The following is a 17594-nucleotide window of genomic DNA, read 5'->3' as shown; positions in this document are numbered from 1 at the left end:
AAAAGTTCCATTGCTTGAACGCTTCAAGTAATAACCGGAAGTGACGTAGAACCAAATGAAAACCGTTAAACAAATGTTTAATCAATATCCATTATCCATAAAAGTTTTGTTTATTGATCTCTCACAGTTTCTGAGATCTTGTGGGTACTTTGTTTTTTTGAAAAAAGAAGGCTACCTGAGATATTTGAGATGTCTCACCGGAAGTAGAACTTTTTGTTGTTTATTTATAATGTGTATATGAACATTTGTATTTCTATAGCTTAAATGTTTCTTCCATGCTAATTAACCAAATATTTAAAAAAAAATCAAAATTGGGTGTACTCCCTGTGACGACCGGAAGTTACGCCGGATAAAACAAACTAATGTGAACCCATGTACATACATAGATCTATCATCCCAATATATTTGGTTGTTCAAATTGTTACCGTTTTTAAGATCTGGTCGAAATAAGGTTTTTTGACTCGGGACAGAAAACGGACAAACGGAAGTGCGCAGTGTAAATTGCATTAAATATTTCTTGTATAGTTGCCTTTTGTACATAATTGTTAATCAAAAAAACTTAAAATATCAAAAGAAAACCGTTTAACTTATAAACAGCTTGATTTTTTTTAACTCTTCCTGTGTGGACCGGAAGTGACGGAAGACAAAATAAAACCAGTTAAACATATCTTCAATCAAATGTCTATCATTCATGAAAGTTTCATGATTTGATCATTTATAGTTTCTGAGATCTCCCGGGTACAAAATGTGTTTTAAAAAAGCTACCTGAGATAATTGAGATATATCACCGGAAGTAGAATTTTTTTGTTGAGATAACATCGCAGAGATAACTTATGTATAGAATTATAGTTTTATGTTTATTCTATGGAAAAGTAATTCAATGCGTAAAAATAATCATTTTTGAAGTGTTTCCGGTGACGACCGGAAGTTACGACGAACAAAACAAAATAGTTTAAACACATTTAAAACTATAAGTCTATCATCCCACAAAGTTTGGGTGTTCAAAAATTTACCGTTTTTGAGATCTCGTGGTGACAAGCTTTTTCAACGCGGGAGAGGAAACGGACGACCGGAAATGAATTTTGAAAAAATGAAAAAAAAAGATATTATCATTCTGTTTCATTCCAAAAAATTTCACAAAAATCTATCCAGCCATCTCCGAGAAATCTTGCGGACAAAAAAAGTAAAAAAAAAAATAATAAAAAACCTTACAATCACTATAAGGTATTCCGTTGGAAACGGAAGACCTTAATAAAAAACATTACAATCACTATAAGGTCTTCCGTTGGAAACGGAAGACCTTAATAAAAAACCTTACAATCACTATAAGGTCTTCCGTTGGAAACAGAAGACCTTAACTAGACTCTTGTTGCTATAGCAACAAAAAGGTCTTCCGTTCTTCATGTATTAATCTGCACAAAACATCCAGTTATCTTGTAAACAGAAAATGGATACATGTACATTTTGTCTTTCCTCAAAGTTTAGATGTTCAAGTTTTCGTTAGTTATAATATCTCGTTGAAAAAAGGTTTTTATCTAGGGACCGGAAACGAACAAACGGAAGTGATTTAAAAAACGGAAAGTAGATATGTTAGTTCATTTACCTACGTACGTTACTGTTCATCACAATGAGTAAAATGTTTTTAAAAAAGTTAAAAGTTTTAAAAAAAAAGTTCTATTGCTTTTGAACATTTCAAGTATTAACCGGAAGTGACGTAGGACCCAATGAAACCCGTTAAACACATGTTCAATCAATGTCCATTATCTATATAAGTCTTGATCTATCACAGTTTCTTGTGGGTGCTTTGTTTTTAAAAACGAAGGCTACCTGAGATATTTGAGATGTCTCACCGGAAGTAGATCTTTTTTTTGCCATGTGTAGATGACTTTTTGTATTTCTATAGCTAAAACGTTACTTCCATGCTAAATAACCAAAATATTTTTAAAAATATCTAAATTGGGTGTATTTCCTGTGACGACCGGAAGTTACGCCGGATAAAACAAAATAGTGTTAACACATGTACATACATAGGTCTATCATTCCACAAAGTTTGGTTGTTCAAGTCGTTACTGTTTTTGAGACCTCGTCGAAATCAGGTTTTTGGTCTCTGGACAGGAAACGGGCAAACGGAAGTGTTCAATGTAAATTGTATTCAATATTTCTTGTATACTTGCCTTTTGTACATTATTTTTCATTTATCTAACTAAAATATATCAAAGGAAAACAGATAAACTGATAAACAGCTCGATTTTTTTTAACTTTTCCGGTATGGACCAGAAGTGACGGAAGACAGCATGAAACCGGTTAAACATATCTTCAATCAAATGTCTATCATCAATGAAAGTTTCGTGTCTTGATCGCTTATAGTTTCTGAGATCTCGCGGGAACAAAATGTGTTTTAAAAAAGCTACCTGAGATAATTGAGATATCTCACCGGAAGTAGAAATTTTTTCGTGATATTACATCGCAGAGATTTTCTATGTATAAATTTATTCTTATATATTTATTCTATTGACAAAAAATTTGATGCGTAAATTTTTTTATTTTTTAAGTGCTTCCGGTGACGACCGGAAGTTATGACAAACAAAACAAAAGTGTTTAAACACATCTACAGCTATAGGTCTATCATCCCACAAAGTTTGAATGTTAAAGTCTTTACCGTTTTTTAGATCTCGAGGTGACAAGCTTTTTGTTGCGGGGCAGGAAACGGACGACCGGAAGTGAATTTAGAACATTTTTAATCAAAATTCTCTAGATCTTTTTATTTTCGGTCATTCCTAAAACTTATATAAAAATCCATCAAGACATCTCTGAGAAATTCACGAGAGAAAAAAGGGGAAAAAAATAAAAAGAAGAAGAAGAAGAAAGAAAGAAAAAACTTAACAATCACTATAAGGTCTTCCGTTGGAAACGGAAGACCTAATAACAGTTTATTTCTTTATACATTTAAAAAGATAAAGTTGTAATAACATGTTGGTATTAAAACGTACGAACACTGTAAAGATAAGTATTCATTTAGAGAGATAATGATAATCATGAGAGAGGAAGGCAGATACACAGAAATAGCAATCAGAGTTGATAAACATCAACTTAAATTAAGAGAGTCGGAAGGAAACACAGAAACAGAGGGGCAAGGCATACTTATTTATATTGATAGAGGGAAAAGAGAAATATACATTAATATTGATAGAGGGGGGAAGAATAATATCCATTTACCTTCATTACAGAGTGCCCCTGTGAATCCACCTGCGCATGTACACGTGAAAGATCCATCGCTGTTGCTGCATGTTCCTCCGTTTTGACATGGATTGTCAAGACATTCATTGATATCTAAAAGTTATTACGATTTTAAGCTGTTATCTCAGCCATAACATAAACTAGAAAAAAACAATATAAAATACAAACAAATACAAGAAAGCAACATCAATTAAGACATTAAAATGCAAGTAATAGTCCTCGTATTTAAAGCTGACATGAATTCATAAATACGCATTATTTCTCTTTTATCTCCGACTACCGCCATATTAGTTGTGGCTCATCGATACACATCCCCTATATACATGTATCTGCATTCAGGCATTTCATACACCCGAACCTTGAACGAAAAGACGTGTAAACAAACGTGTTGAACATAAATAATATGACAACAAGTAAACTGGCATGGTATATCTCAGCGAACAACGAAGTAGACAGACTGAAACCAAGGCACAGATACTTAAAAAATCCTCGATAATTGTAGACCGCTTCCAGTGTTGTTTCTGTTTAAACATTGCATATGCGCAAACCACACACTTTGGCAGATCGAGCAATGTCAATAACAGGATGGGCTTTAGAAACTGACCTTATGTAGAAACCGATGGAACGATGTTACGTGTTTCTTTTATGGATTTACTAAAGAAATAAACTACGAGTTTTTGTGAATGTTGCAGAATAACCTCCGAGGTCGAGAAATGTTGTTTTGAAATATAAAAGCCGAGGCGTTAGCCGAGGCTTTTATATTTCAAACAACATTTCGAGACCGAGGTTTTCCTGCAACATTCACAAAAACAAGAACTTTATTTCTATTCTACTAACAGCCCAGTATTTCTACAGATCGTTTCTCCTATAGAGAGACGATCTAGGTCATTTTGACGGCTGTTCCGTGTAACCCCTATGGTTTTGTTAGTAATGTTTACATGTGAAAAGATCAAAGGAATCACATGCAGACGACAGACACAATTTTTCTTTGGATTTTTAATACTCTTTACTTATTTATAAAATATCTTTAAATCATGTTCCTAATATTTTAAGGGCAATATAATACGATTATTCCTACTATACGTTATATTTTTTATGTAAAAAACACGCAGTGAAAATGTGCTAGGGAGGTGCTAGGAACAGCTGCATTGATCTCTTAAAAATAGAAGTTTGAGGCAATACACATCGTTTTGACTGGAACTAACACATAAAATTGACATAGTTTTAAAACTTTTTGCGATTGAAAGTTGTACCTTCATGGTCAGTGCGACACAAATAGGTATTTCTGATTTGATAATTTACTGATGACGTTCGTGGTTTATTGGAGAATAATGTCCGCGGCATCTCTTTGATCTCGGCAATAACTGTAGTTGAATATTATTTAGCTACTCAAGTGGTTGTAGTTCGGCCAGTGTTTTCAAAAAGACACAGACAATTTACACTCTCTATGAACGACACACGTATTCGATATGCATTTGATGTAAGGGAGCGCAATCTGTGCAAAATATTAATGATACCTTGAAAATTCTTGTAAAGAATAAAAAAAAACTTGTTTTTTGTGATTGCTGTTTTCTTTTTTCTTTATCACAAACATTTTACTGAAATGTGTAGTTTATGCATCAACAAGTCCGTTCAACCTACATGCCTCGATCGGAAAGCAACCGACGATAACTTTCTCAACTACTGTAGATACCCCAGTGGCAGTAGAGGAGCGATCGAAACTAATATGGCGACCAAATGCTTTATGCATTCATGTCAGCTTTAACATATAACAAGAATCAAAGGAGAATTTGGTTTTAAGTTGGATTTCAAAAATTATCCTTATTTTAACGGAAGGAACATTTTAACATTTGCAGCCTCCACAACTATAAACATGCTTATTTTATATTTGATTTAAAAACACTGTATTGATATAATAATGAAACTATATCCAACAAAAAGAAGCTACAAATAACAGTTTAATTCTTTATACAAATAGAATGGATAAAGTTGTAATAACATGTTGGTATTTAAAAGTACGAACACTGTAAAGATACATACTAGAGAGATAATGACAAACATGAGAGAGGAAGGCAGATACACAGAAATAACAATGAAAGAGTTGATAAACATCAACTTAAATTAAGATAGTCGGAAAGAAACACAGAAGCAGAGGAGCAAGGCATACTTATTTATATTGATAGAGGGAAAAGAGAAATATAGATTAATATTGATAGAGGGGGGAAGAATAATATCCATTTACCTTCATTACAGAGTGCCCCTGTGAATCCACCTGCGCATGTACACGTGAAAGATCCATCGCTGTTGCTGCATGTTCCTCCGTTTTGACATGGATTGTCAAGACATTCATTGATATCTAAAAGTTATTACGATTTTAAGCTGTTATCTCAGCCATAACATAAACTAGAAAAAAACAATATAAAATACAAACAAATACAAGAAAGCAACATCAATTAAGACATTAAAATGCATTTAATAGTGCTCGTATTTAAAGCTGACATGAATTCATTAATACGCATTATTTCTCTTTTATCTCTGACTACCGCCATATTAGTTGTAGCTCATCGATACACACCCCCTATATGCATTCACAAAAACAAGAACTTTATTTCTATTCTACTAACAGCCCAGTATTTCTACAGATCGTTTCTCCTATAGAGAGACGATCTAGGTCATTTTGACGGCTGTTCCGTGTAACCCCTATGGTTTTGTTAGTAATGTTTACATGTGAATAGATCAAAGGAATCACATGCAGACGACAGACAAAATTTTTCTTTGGATTTTTAATACTCTTTACTTATTTATAAAATATCTTTAAATCATGTTCCCTAATTTTAAGGGCAATATAATACGATTATTCCTACTATACGTTATATTTTTTATGTAAAAACACGCAGTGAAAATGTGCTAGGGAGGTGCTAGGAACAGCTGCATTGATCTCTTAAAAATAGAAATTTGAGGCAATACACATCGTTTTGACTGGAACTAACACATAAAATTGACATAGTTTTAAAACTTTTTGCGGTTGAAAGTTGTATCTTCATGGTCAGTGCGACACAAATAGGTATTTCTGATTTGATATTTTACTGATGACGTTCGTGGTTTATTGGAGAATAATGTCCGCAGCATCTCTTTGATCTCGGCAATAACTGTAGTTGAATATTATTTAGCTACTCAGTTGGTTGTAGTTCGGCCAGTGTTTTCAAAAAGACACAGACAATTTACACTCTCTATGAACGACACACGTATTCGATATGCATTCGATGTAAGGGAGCGCAATCTGTGCAAAATATTAATGATACCTTGAAAATTCTTGTAAAGAATAAAAAAAAACTTGTTTTTTGTGATTGCTGTTTTCTTTTTTCTTTATCACAAACATTTTACTGAAATGTGTAGTTTATGCATCAACAAGTCCGTTCAACCTACATGCCTCGATCGGAAAGCAACCGACGATAACTTTCTCAACTACTGTAGATACCCCAGTGGCAGTAGAGGAGCGATCGAAACTAATATGGCGACCAAATGCTTTATGTATTCATGTCAGCTTTAACATATAACAAGAATCAAAGGAGAATTTGGTTTTAAGTTGGATTTCAAAAATTATCCTTATTTTAACGGAAGGAACATTTTAACATTTGCAGCCTCCACAACTATAAACATGCTTATTTTATATTTGATTTAAAAACACTGTATTGATATAATAATGAAACTATATCCAACAAAAAGAAGCTACAAATAACAGTTTAATTCTTTATACAAATAGAATGGATAAAGTTGTAATAACATGTTGGTATTTAAAAGTACGAACACTGTAAAGATAAGTACTAGGGAGATAATGACAAACATGAGAGAGGAAGGCAGATACACAGAAATAACAATGAAAGAGTTGATAAACATCAACTTAAATTAAGATAGTCAGAAAGAAACACAGAAGCAGAGGAGCAAGGCATACTTATTTATATTGATAGAGGGAAAAGAAAAATATAGATTAATATTGATAGAGGGGGGAAGAATAATATCCATTTACCTTCATTACAGAGTGCCCCTGTGAATCCACCTGCGCATGTACACGTGAAAGATCCAATGCTGTTGCTGCATGTTCCTCCGTTTTGACATGGATTGTCAAGACATTCATTGATATCTAAAAGTTATTATGATTTTAAGCTGTTATCTCAGCCATAACATAAACTAGAAAAAACAATATAAAATACAAACAAATACAAGAAAGCAACATCAATTAAGACATTAAAATGCATGTAATAGTGCTCGTATTTAAAGCTGACATGAATTCATAAATACGCATTATTTCTCTTTTATCTCTGACTACCGCCATATTAGTTGTAGCTCATCGATACACACCCCCTATATGCATGTATCTGCATTCAGACATTTCATACACCCGAACCTTGGACGAAAAGACGTGTAGAGAAACGTGTTGAACATAAATAATATGACAACAAGTTAACTGGCAAGGTATATCTCAGCGAACAACGGAGTAGACAGAATGAAACCAAGGCACAGATACTTAAAAAATCCTCTATAATTGTAGACCGCTTCCTGTGTTGTTTCTGTTTAAACATTGCATATGCGCAAACCACACACTTTGGCAGATCAAGCAATGTCAATAACAGGATGGACTTTAGAAACTGACCTTATGTAGAAACCGATGGAACGATGTTACGTGTTACTTTTATGGATTTACTATTATTTAGCTTCTAAGTTGGATGTAGTTCGGCCAGTGTTTTCAAAAAGACACAGACGTTATACACTCTCTATGAACGACACACGTATTCGATATGCATTCGATGTAAGGGAGCGCAATCTGTGCAAAATAATAATGATACCTTGAAAATTCTTGTAAAGAATAAAAAAAAACTTGCTTTTTTTTGTTATTGCTGTTTTCTTTTTTCTTTATCACAAACATTTAACTGCAATGTGTAGTTAATGCATCAACAAGTCCGTGCAACCTACATGCCTCGATCGGAAAGCAACCGACGATAACTTTCTCAACTACTGTAGATACCCCAGTGGCAGTAGAGGAGCGATCGAAACTAATATGGCGACCAAATGCTTTATGCATTCATGTCAGCTTTAACATATAACACGAATCAAAGGAGAATTTGGTTTTAAGTTGGATTTCAAAATTATCCTTATTTTAACGGAAGGAACATTTTAACATTTGCAGCCTCCACAACTATAAACATGCTTATTTTATATTTGATTTAAAAACACTGTATTGATATAATAATGAAACTATATCCAACAAAAAGAAGCTACAAATAACAGTTAAATTCTTTATACAAATAGAATGGATAAAGTTGTAATAACATGTTGGTATTTAAAAGTACGAACACTGTAAAGATAAGTACTAGAGAGATAATGACAAACATGAGAGAGGAAGGCAGATACACAGAAATAACAATGAAAGAGTTGATAAACATCAACTTAAATTAAGAGAGTCGGAAAGAAACACAGAAACAGAGGAGCAAGGCATACCTATTTATATTGATAGAGGGAAAAGAGAAATATACATTAATATTGATAGAGGGGGAAAGAATTATATACTTTTACCTTCATTACAGAGTGCCCCTGTGAATCCACCTGCGCATGTACACGTGAAAGATACATCGCTGTTGCTGCATGTTCCTCCGTTTTGACATGGATTGTCAAGACATTCATTGATATCTAAAAGTTATTATGATTTTAAGCTGTTATCTCAGCCATAACATAAACTAGAAAAAACAATATAAAATACAAACAAATACAAGAAAGCAACATCAATTAAGACATTAAAATGCAAGTAATAGTCCTCGTATTTAAAGCTGACATGAATTCATAAATAAGCATTATTTCTCTTTTATCTCCGACTACCGCCATATTAGTTGTGGCTCATCGATACACACCCCCTATATACATGTATCTGCATCCAGGCATTTCATACACCCGAACCTTGAACGAAAAGACGTGTAGAAAAACGTGTTGAACATAAATAATATGACAACAAGTAAACTGGCAAGGTATATCTCAGCGAACAACGAAGTAGACAGACTGAAACCAAGGCACAGATACTTAAAAAATCCTCGATAATTGTAGACCGCTTCCTGTGTTGTTTCTGTTTAAACATTGTAAGGCCAATCACTATTTTTTGTGGAAATAACTAGTCAGATTTAGTGCATTTTTCACCATAGTGATTTCTCTGAGATGTCAACCCTTCTTAATATCCGCGTATTTTTCTTGATTGTTCAGCTTTTTAGACGACCCCCAGCTAATTCCCTGCAAAGGGTTTACTTTCCATACCGTGCACATGCTACAATATCACATGTCCGAAACTTACTGGTTAAAAGTCTACTATGTCCCATCCACCTTTTTTATGTTATTTAACGCCAATCTGTAACTTGCATTTCATTGTGTGAAGTCAACACAACAGTCATAGTCGCAAGTTTCGTATATTGCAAATCAATTTAACAACTGTAAATATTTCTGAGAGAGAAAAGGATGGGCGAGAAAGAAAGAGAGAATTAACCTTCATTACAGAGTGCCCCTGTGAACTCGAAAGATCCATCGTTGTAATTGCACGTTCCTCGGTTGTGACATGGATTATCCAGACATTCATTAATATTTCATGAAATTTTATGACTCAAAACATTTAAACCTTCAGTTTCATAAGTCAGACATTGAAAGAAACATCGTATTAAAAAAGGAGAATGATTAATATTGTCTTACAAAGCGCGTTAAAATCATAATATAAGAAGAGTTTATAATGTTACTTTTTTTGTTTGATTATACCGGCATTTTAAACATTACCCAGATTTAATCAATACTAATAATGCTCTAATAAATATTTCGAACTAGTCTGTTACGAATCTGTTTGTACTTTGCATAATTCGTTATTTTTGTTGATGTATATACAGCAAAATGTGCCACATACGTTAAACATGTGTGATACGTATGTGACCTCACTTACGCTTAACGTGATTTAAGTAACATATGTGTATAACGTATGTTAATGAACATATGTGAAACGTATGTTACACGTGTGTTAGACATACGTGATACATTCCATACGTTTTACGTATGTGGATCCAACGTACGTTTTTCATATGAATTACATACGTATCACATGTAAATTGCTTTAAATTAAATTACTTGAATTTTTTTTTTATTTTTCAGTTCATTCTTGATATACTTCATCTTGCTGCTTGAATCACTTCAGTTGATTACTCAGATACCTCAGTGGATCTTTGGAAGCATTGACTTTGCTTTTCCAGCTACTTGTAAATTTAATTTTGTAAAAGAGTATCTTCAGCTTAACATTTTGGCAAAAAAGCCCCCTTCACAACAGAATAAATAACGATAACAACCGTAGATACACATGTACATGTACAAATTTCACAAAGAAATCTGTTCCATTTTCCCCCTAAAGATCTACCCTAGCGTCTTCTCAAAAAACAAGGAACATTAAAATGTCCTAAACTTTGTTGACAATCTCGACAGTTTAAAACATATGTTTTCCACATTTAAAATGATATTTGGTTACCCTAATAATATTTTGCATCTCACGTTTTAAAACTGATGGACAACAAATGATATCAATCTTAAAAACAACCACCAAAATAGAAGTAAGTCAAAACATTTAAGGCTTTGAATTCATTTTCTTCATTTGATAATCATGTTAAACATTAAATACTTCAGTATCAAAGAAAGCAAAAGCTTATTTGGTGCTTTATACGTTGCCTTAAATTTGATACATAATACATACTGTATGCAGGGAAATGTTCGCCCACGTTTTATTTTCACTCCTTTTGCGCCTTCGTCAGCGGTTGAATTCAAGACTGGGCGAATTCCAATATTTCAAATTATCTCGCTTTAATCACAACTGTGTCTGGGCGAATTCAAGACGGGGCAAAACCGTTTGCAAGTAAAAGGGGCGGAAATAACCCTGTATACAGTAACAGTATTACTCAATGAACATAATTTACTAAAACGATAATATAAGTTTTCTGACTGATATACCTTATAGATGTATAGGCGAAAACACAACGATAACAAATCAAAGAGAGAATAGGGTGCTTATCAAATTTATTTTAACGAGCCAGAATTATAAGCAATTGAGAGAGAGAGAGAGGGATTACCTTGATTACAAAGTGTCCCTCTCCAACCATGTGCACACATACAAGTGAAAGATCCATTGTTGTTACTGCATGTTCCTCCATTCTGACATGGATTGCTCAGACATTCATCAATATCTTTTAAAATTTAGAATTAGAATAAATTATGACCAGTTTTGCTTCTTTTAACTAACATGATTAAAGATGCATGGGTTTATATTCGAATTTATATTCAACCATTGCAAATATGTTATCATAAACATTGTATATGGAGAAACTCTAATTTCACATTTTGCTTAGAGATGTGCTTGCATTGTCACATATTAATGAAAATAAAAAAATCATACGAGGTTGAAAAATATTCTCCATACAAAATCGATTAACTAAGTTAAGAAAAGTTCTTTTGCTAGCATATTATTAATGAATTGTCTGCGTATGTAAACCCGTTAGTAGTAAAATTTTCATCAGTTAACAATTTTGCAACGACAAAAATTGAATATAATAACCACATTAACAGCCCTCTCCCCCTTTTTTTAACAGAAAAAAAAACCCTTTTTTGTATATTATCGACATTATTATGATATTCGGTCATATTTGATACACAGTTTGAATTTTGTTAAAAAAACCTCCAAAAAACTCTGCCTTTTTTTCTTTTCCAAATCAATAGATAGTAACATGTACACGTTTCATACTTTTTAAAGGAAAAAAAAGTATTGATACATTAATTACAGAAGATATTCGTATTTGAAAAAGACGTAAAAGCAAGGTTCAGACATAGGCTTATCATCTTCCATCTTTATTAGAAAATATTAGGTACTTTCCATAATATGAATTGATAAAAGCCTACGACATTGGAAGAATCAATGTTAAAATTTATGTGTGCTAGATTCAAGTGCAGACCGGAGAAGGTTGTGCCTGATAATGATTTTAATGCAGACCAAGAATATACATTGCAAAAGGTACAGAAAACAAAAATGTTAAAATATTTAATACGTGTAGATATAAATGCATTGTTTTTTCCATGGTTTACGTATATCATTATTAAAAAGATTTGTCCTTTAAAAATGTCATACATACTTTAGTGCGAATTTTTTTGCGTAGTTGTACGTGTTTTATTTCATGTTTATTGGAACATTTCAATTGTCAATAAATTTATTTACTAATACAACTGTTTGCAAACATTAGGCATAATAACACTTTCACTGCGTTGTTCTAAACTGTTGGCATTGCTGGTGCCGTGAATGTGGCTCAGTACTCGTGATATCGAAAAACAATAGTAAACCCGTTTCATTTTCCATGTTGTGTTACTGTAACCAAAAAACTTAATTCCTTGGTTTCATTTACAAGATTTAAAATACCATCTTTCATTCAAAACTAAAGATTAATAATTTATTTCTTCACTTATCCGAATAGCATATTCACATGTACAGACAATGTTGTATTTCCACTCTCCGTTTGACTGACAGTTCAGTTGTCCTGAACCAGACTGGGAGTATCCGTCAGAACACGAGGCGTGTATCCTCCTGTGTATACCAATGGCGTCCTCACGTCGTGTTGTATTCAAGTTTATTCCTTTTTGATCAGGTATTCCACAATCTTATGAATAAAGACACACAATTAACAATGTAATCTTTCACTGAAATTAATATGATTAATACCTATGATAAGAGGCTACATTTTACTTTTACAAAAAAGACACGACAATGTTGTCAATTTTTCTAGTCTATTGTGATATTTCTTCAACTGACAGTTTGTTTAATTAATATTTATATCTAACAATTTATACTCCTGGAAGTATTATAGTATCTTGTGTTAAATTAAAACATAATACTTGTCGACAAACGGTCTTTTATATATTTCGTTTAGATTATTTATTTTGTTAAAAAAAAATAGCTCTCTTTGACACTTGAAATTTTTCCAATATGCGTAAGGAAAACCATTTATGTACATGTAACACGTGTATATTTTTAATGGTATCTATTTGCATTAAAGAAAGGTACCGGATGATTTTACCTGACAAAACACATTCAAAAAATTTTTCCTCGGAATATCTCTTGTGTTTACATGTCTGGTTGATTTCACAGGTTGAGTTCGAACAAGCTCCAGCCAGCTCCTACCAAAGTAAAACAATAATGAACACGAGAGTTCACTGTAAATGTAACTTATTTAACCTATTCTTAAATGTTTATTGTTTATATAAATGTACAGTTTATATGTATATTTGCGTAATTATTTAAAAAATTGTATGCAACAGAGTTTTGAAGGTTTTAAAGTGGATCACTAAGATGACAAATTTTACACTATTGTTTTATTATAAACCATTTTTTATAACATTTTCTAAGAATATTTTAAAAGCCGATTCACATATTCTATTTCATTGTCAAATTGGTTGAGACTACCATTTAAAAATCTCTTTTCCTTTTTTTTTTTTGGCTATCAAACTGTTTTTGATGCCAAAGGAAATAAATATATCTGGCTTGATTTTCAGGTTCGTGTGTATTTTCGATGTCAACAAACTGTCTTGCATAAAAGCGGTTTAAGTTTCATATCACGTAGCCAATCCACGATATGTATTGACTTTTGTTAAACTGGTCGACAAAATTTATTGATTTTAGTTAAACATGCTTTACTGCGTCAATTTTTTTTTTAAATCATCTAATTAATTTATGCATCAATCCTCTTGGTATCAATAAAATATAGAGACTACAAAGATGTTTTTTTCTGATCGACTGCTCTCAGTACTTTGATGATTTTACTGTTTTTTCTGCTAGCTGCGTCGACCTGCGTGGCTGCAATAAATGGCTGCAAAATCAATTCTGTTGAATGTGATGGTAGTTTTAATATTTTTGCATGCATTGTATATAATTAACGTGTCTGAATTATTACTTTCGAAGCAGCAATAAAATTGTGCTGATTTCTGTATCACGTCATTTGATTAGGTTATCGCGATTTTAGTGAATACCCACAGTGTACATCAGCTGATTAATGTGTATGTAAGCTGAGATAAGTGCATATTTGCACCATATTCAGTATTCTCGTTATTGGGTGATTAATTAAGAAACAAACTGCAAGTTAAAAAGTTTGCCGGGATATGAACTTGGTTGGTCACGTAATCAAATCCTGTAACCCGAGGGGCCAATCAGAAGATCTGATTACGATAATCACATGGTTTGAAAATGGTAAATCGTTCAAAATGATTAAATTACAAAATTTAGTTATCATAATAATAATAATAATATAGGAAAAATATTTGCCAATGTAAATATTAGGGACTTAGCCAACAATTACTCTCCACATCGTACACATTTAAATGGGAAACTAAATAATTTATAATTCTAACTTAATGTTGACCTACATATGATAGTCAGGTAAAACGTAAAAGATTACACGGACAACTTGTCTCCTGACTCTCAACCTCTAATCTAAATCTTAAACTCTGGCTTTGACTAACGCATCTAAAGAAAAAAAAAAGAAAAAAAATTGATTGGCGTGACTCTAAATATTTGAAATGTATAAATTATCCAACCAGATAATATTTCTTTAATCGCCCAGTTAAACGACTATCAATTCACCTACGTAAATCGGCTGACTGTTATGTTATTACATTAACTTTATTAGTGTCAAACACACATGTAAGATGAACACTATTGCCTTTCAATCCTCACTTTCTAACAAATATATTTTCCAAAAGCTATATTTGATTACTTTGATCTTCTATTTCTTTGTTACAGTTGAGACAAGTTCGATAAACATTTGGTTACATTCTAACACATCACAATCAGGAGGAATTTCCAACAAGCTTAAACTGTAGAAAATAACCGCAACATCCAAAATATACATTTTACATGGTAATAACAAACTCAGAAACGTTACACATGTCTAGAACTGTATCGTTTATTTATGTTTATAAATGATGCAAAACATGAAAAAAGCAGTGTATTTATTCATCAACAATTCATTTTAAATGCTTACTTTGCTAAAACTTTACAATTAAATTTAAGAATATCAAAAAAGAACCCACTTAAAGTTAAATGAACTGTTTCCGCCACTTTCTTTTTCACCATGAGAACGGTAGACCAAAAACGCATTTTAAAAAAAAACATTTACTTTTTAGTGACGATCTCTTTTTTCATTGCAGATATAATATTTGGTTGAATCTTAATAGTATTTTTAAGCAACTCAAAACGCTAGAATTGTTGATGCAGATTTAAAAAAGAAATTAAAACTACAATCTTGATTTTAAAATCATAATAAATATAGGGAATATAGGGAGCTATCAGGAAAGAAAACCATATCACAATACGATGGTTGTTATTATGTGTACTCTTTAGTATGACGTATGTTTTAATATATGACTACCAATTGAAAACAAGTATGCCAAAAATCATATGATTTTGAAGTTGTTTTCAAAAGATACAGCGAATTTTATTTTGCATGAATTGGATTTACGGAACACCATTTCTCATTTCCACAACGTCAGGTGACGCCGAACTACTGATAGGCAATTTAAACCTGCCACTCTTTCTCAAAGTAAGCATCTGTTAGTCCACACACTTTTCATGCCATTAACCTATTTAAAAAATTCTCGTTCACATCATTTGTCAAATTTTTGTTCAATGTCTTTTGTGTCAAATGGTAGATTATGTAGGTCTGAGAATCTCTGTCCACGCAGTTTCGACTTTATTGATAAAGAAAATGACCAAAACTTATTGTGATCTCTTACATGTATTTGGTTTATTCTTACGCGGTTAAATTGTACATTTTCTTAATAAGGAAAATGCGTACAAAATGCTAAACAATTAAAAATTGACATGCTCCGTGAAACATATCTTATCAAAATAATTAATCTGTGTATTTTTAAGGTGCATTCAAAAATAAACTAATCTTTACATATTTCTTAGAAAATACGTCACGATTAAATATGAAAAGGTTCGTTGGTATTATGCGAACCTGTCCGCGAACTTTTCTAACAACCCTCGTATTCGTAATATTCAAATAAATCATACTTGATTCGATAGCTGTGTCAGAGACGATATAAACAGGTTAGTTGATAGTAAATAACCATTTAAACATATTTACCTTAGGCCAGTGCCCCCTTTCACTGTATACCCATCCAGCACTGTCCATGTAGTTAGTCTCCGCTGTCGTCTTATTTTCGTAATTGATTTCACAGTAATTAGCCCCTTTGAAATAGTTGACTGATTTACACCGTGGTGTCACCATACATTCCGTCACACAGTCCAAGAAACTGACTTCTGTAAATGACTGGATCAGTTTCCTGTCCAATCTGTGTCCTCGCTGAAGTTGAGAGAAGCCCGGTTTTAGGCTGCCATAACACGGCACAAGGACGGTTATTAAAAGCCACGGACATCGGAAGATTTGGAACAACAACATTGTACTATATAAAGATATAGCTTTCCTCCCTATCTTGAACAGTGCGACTTACGCTTCATAATAATAATAATTTGGACAACTTGAGTTTGTTTTTCATATAGAGTTTGTGATGTACATTTTTGATTTATTGATTAATATGTAACCAATAGGCACTTAAATGTTGAGGTAAATAATTAATCGGTAATCAATCACTAAGGAAAAGAAGCAATTTTGTAGTTTTTATTAATTTTAGTCAATCTACCTTTGCTAAGGTTACAGTGAATCTTGAGGGACTATTATGTTCCTTTAATGTAGTATTCTGCACTTATTATCACATTTTATTTATTTTCTTTCTCTTTCTCCCCTTCTATGTCTTTACGCTATATTTCTCCTTCTTTATATATATATATATATATATATATATATATATATATATATATATATATATATATATATATATATATATATATATATATATATATATATATATATATATATATATATATATTCTATATTATGTTATTGTGACGGTGTGATTTTTATTGGGTACGAAATACTTTGCAATGTGATCAATTTTTGATATTTTTTAATACACCAAATATCTGCATAGTTCTTAGTTTTAGTTATATTCAGTACTTTTTCTATACATTAATATCATACGTGTTCATACTTAATGCACGTTTGATAAACAAGTCAAAGATTTTTCACGTCTTTTATCAATCTCACATGTATCCATGTTTACGTATGTCAAATATTTTAAAATCTGGATTAATCCTTAACTCGTATTTTTTTTAATTGGTTTTTGATATGTTAATATTCATTAACACGAGCAGTGTTCCATTGAAGCAAACGTTCCGAAAAACTACTGTAGATTCT

The 17594-nt window shown here is 32.2% G+C and overlaps 1 pseudogene; it reads right to left on the bottom strand.

The window, feature by feature from the left end:
* Window positions 1-16987, bottom strand: part of LOC128172639 (neurogenic locus notch homolog protein 1-like) — a 128196-nt pseudogene extending 111209 nt beyond the window's left edge.
* Window positions 16988-17594: the final 607 nt, after the last annotated feature.

This window comes from Crassostrea angulata, chromosome 2, assembly GCF_025612915.1.
Source record: "Crassostrea angulata isolate pt1a10 chromosome 2, ASM2561291v2, whole genome shotgun sequence".
Taxonomy (NCBI): Eukaryota; Metazoa; Mollusca; class Bivalvia; order Ostreida; family Ostreidae; genus Magallana; species Magallana angulata.
Note: the sequence above shows the minus strand (reverse complement) of the source record. Positions and strands in the feature narration are given on the sequence as shown.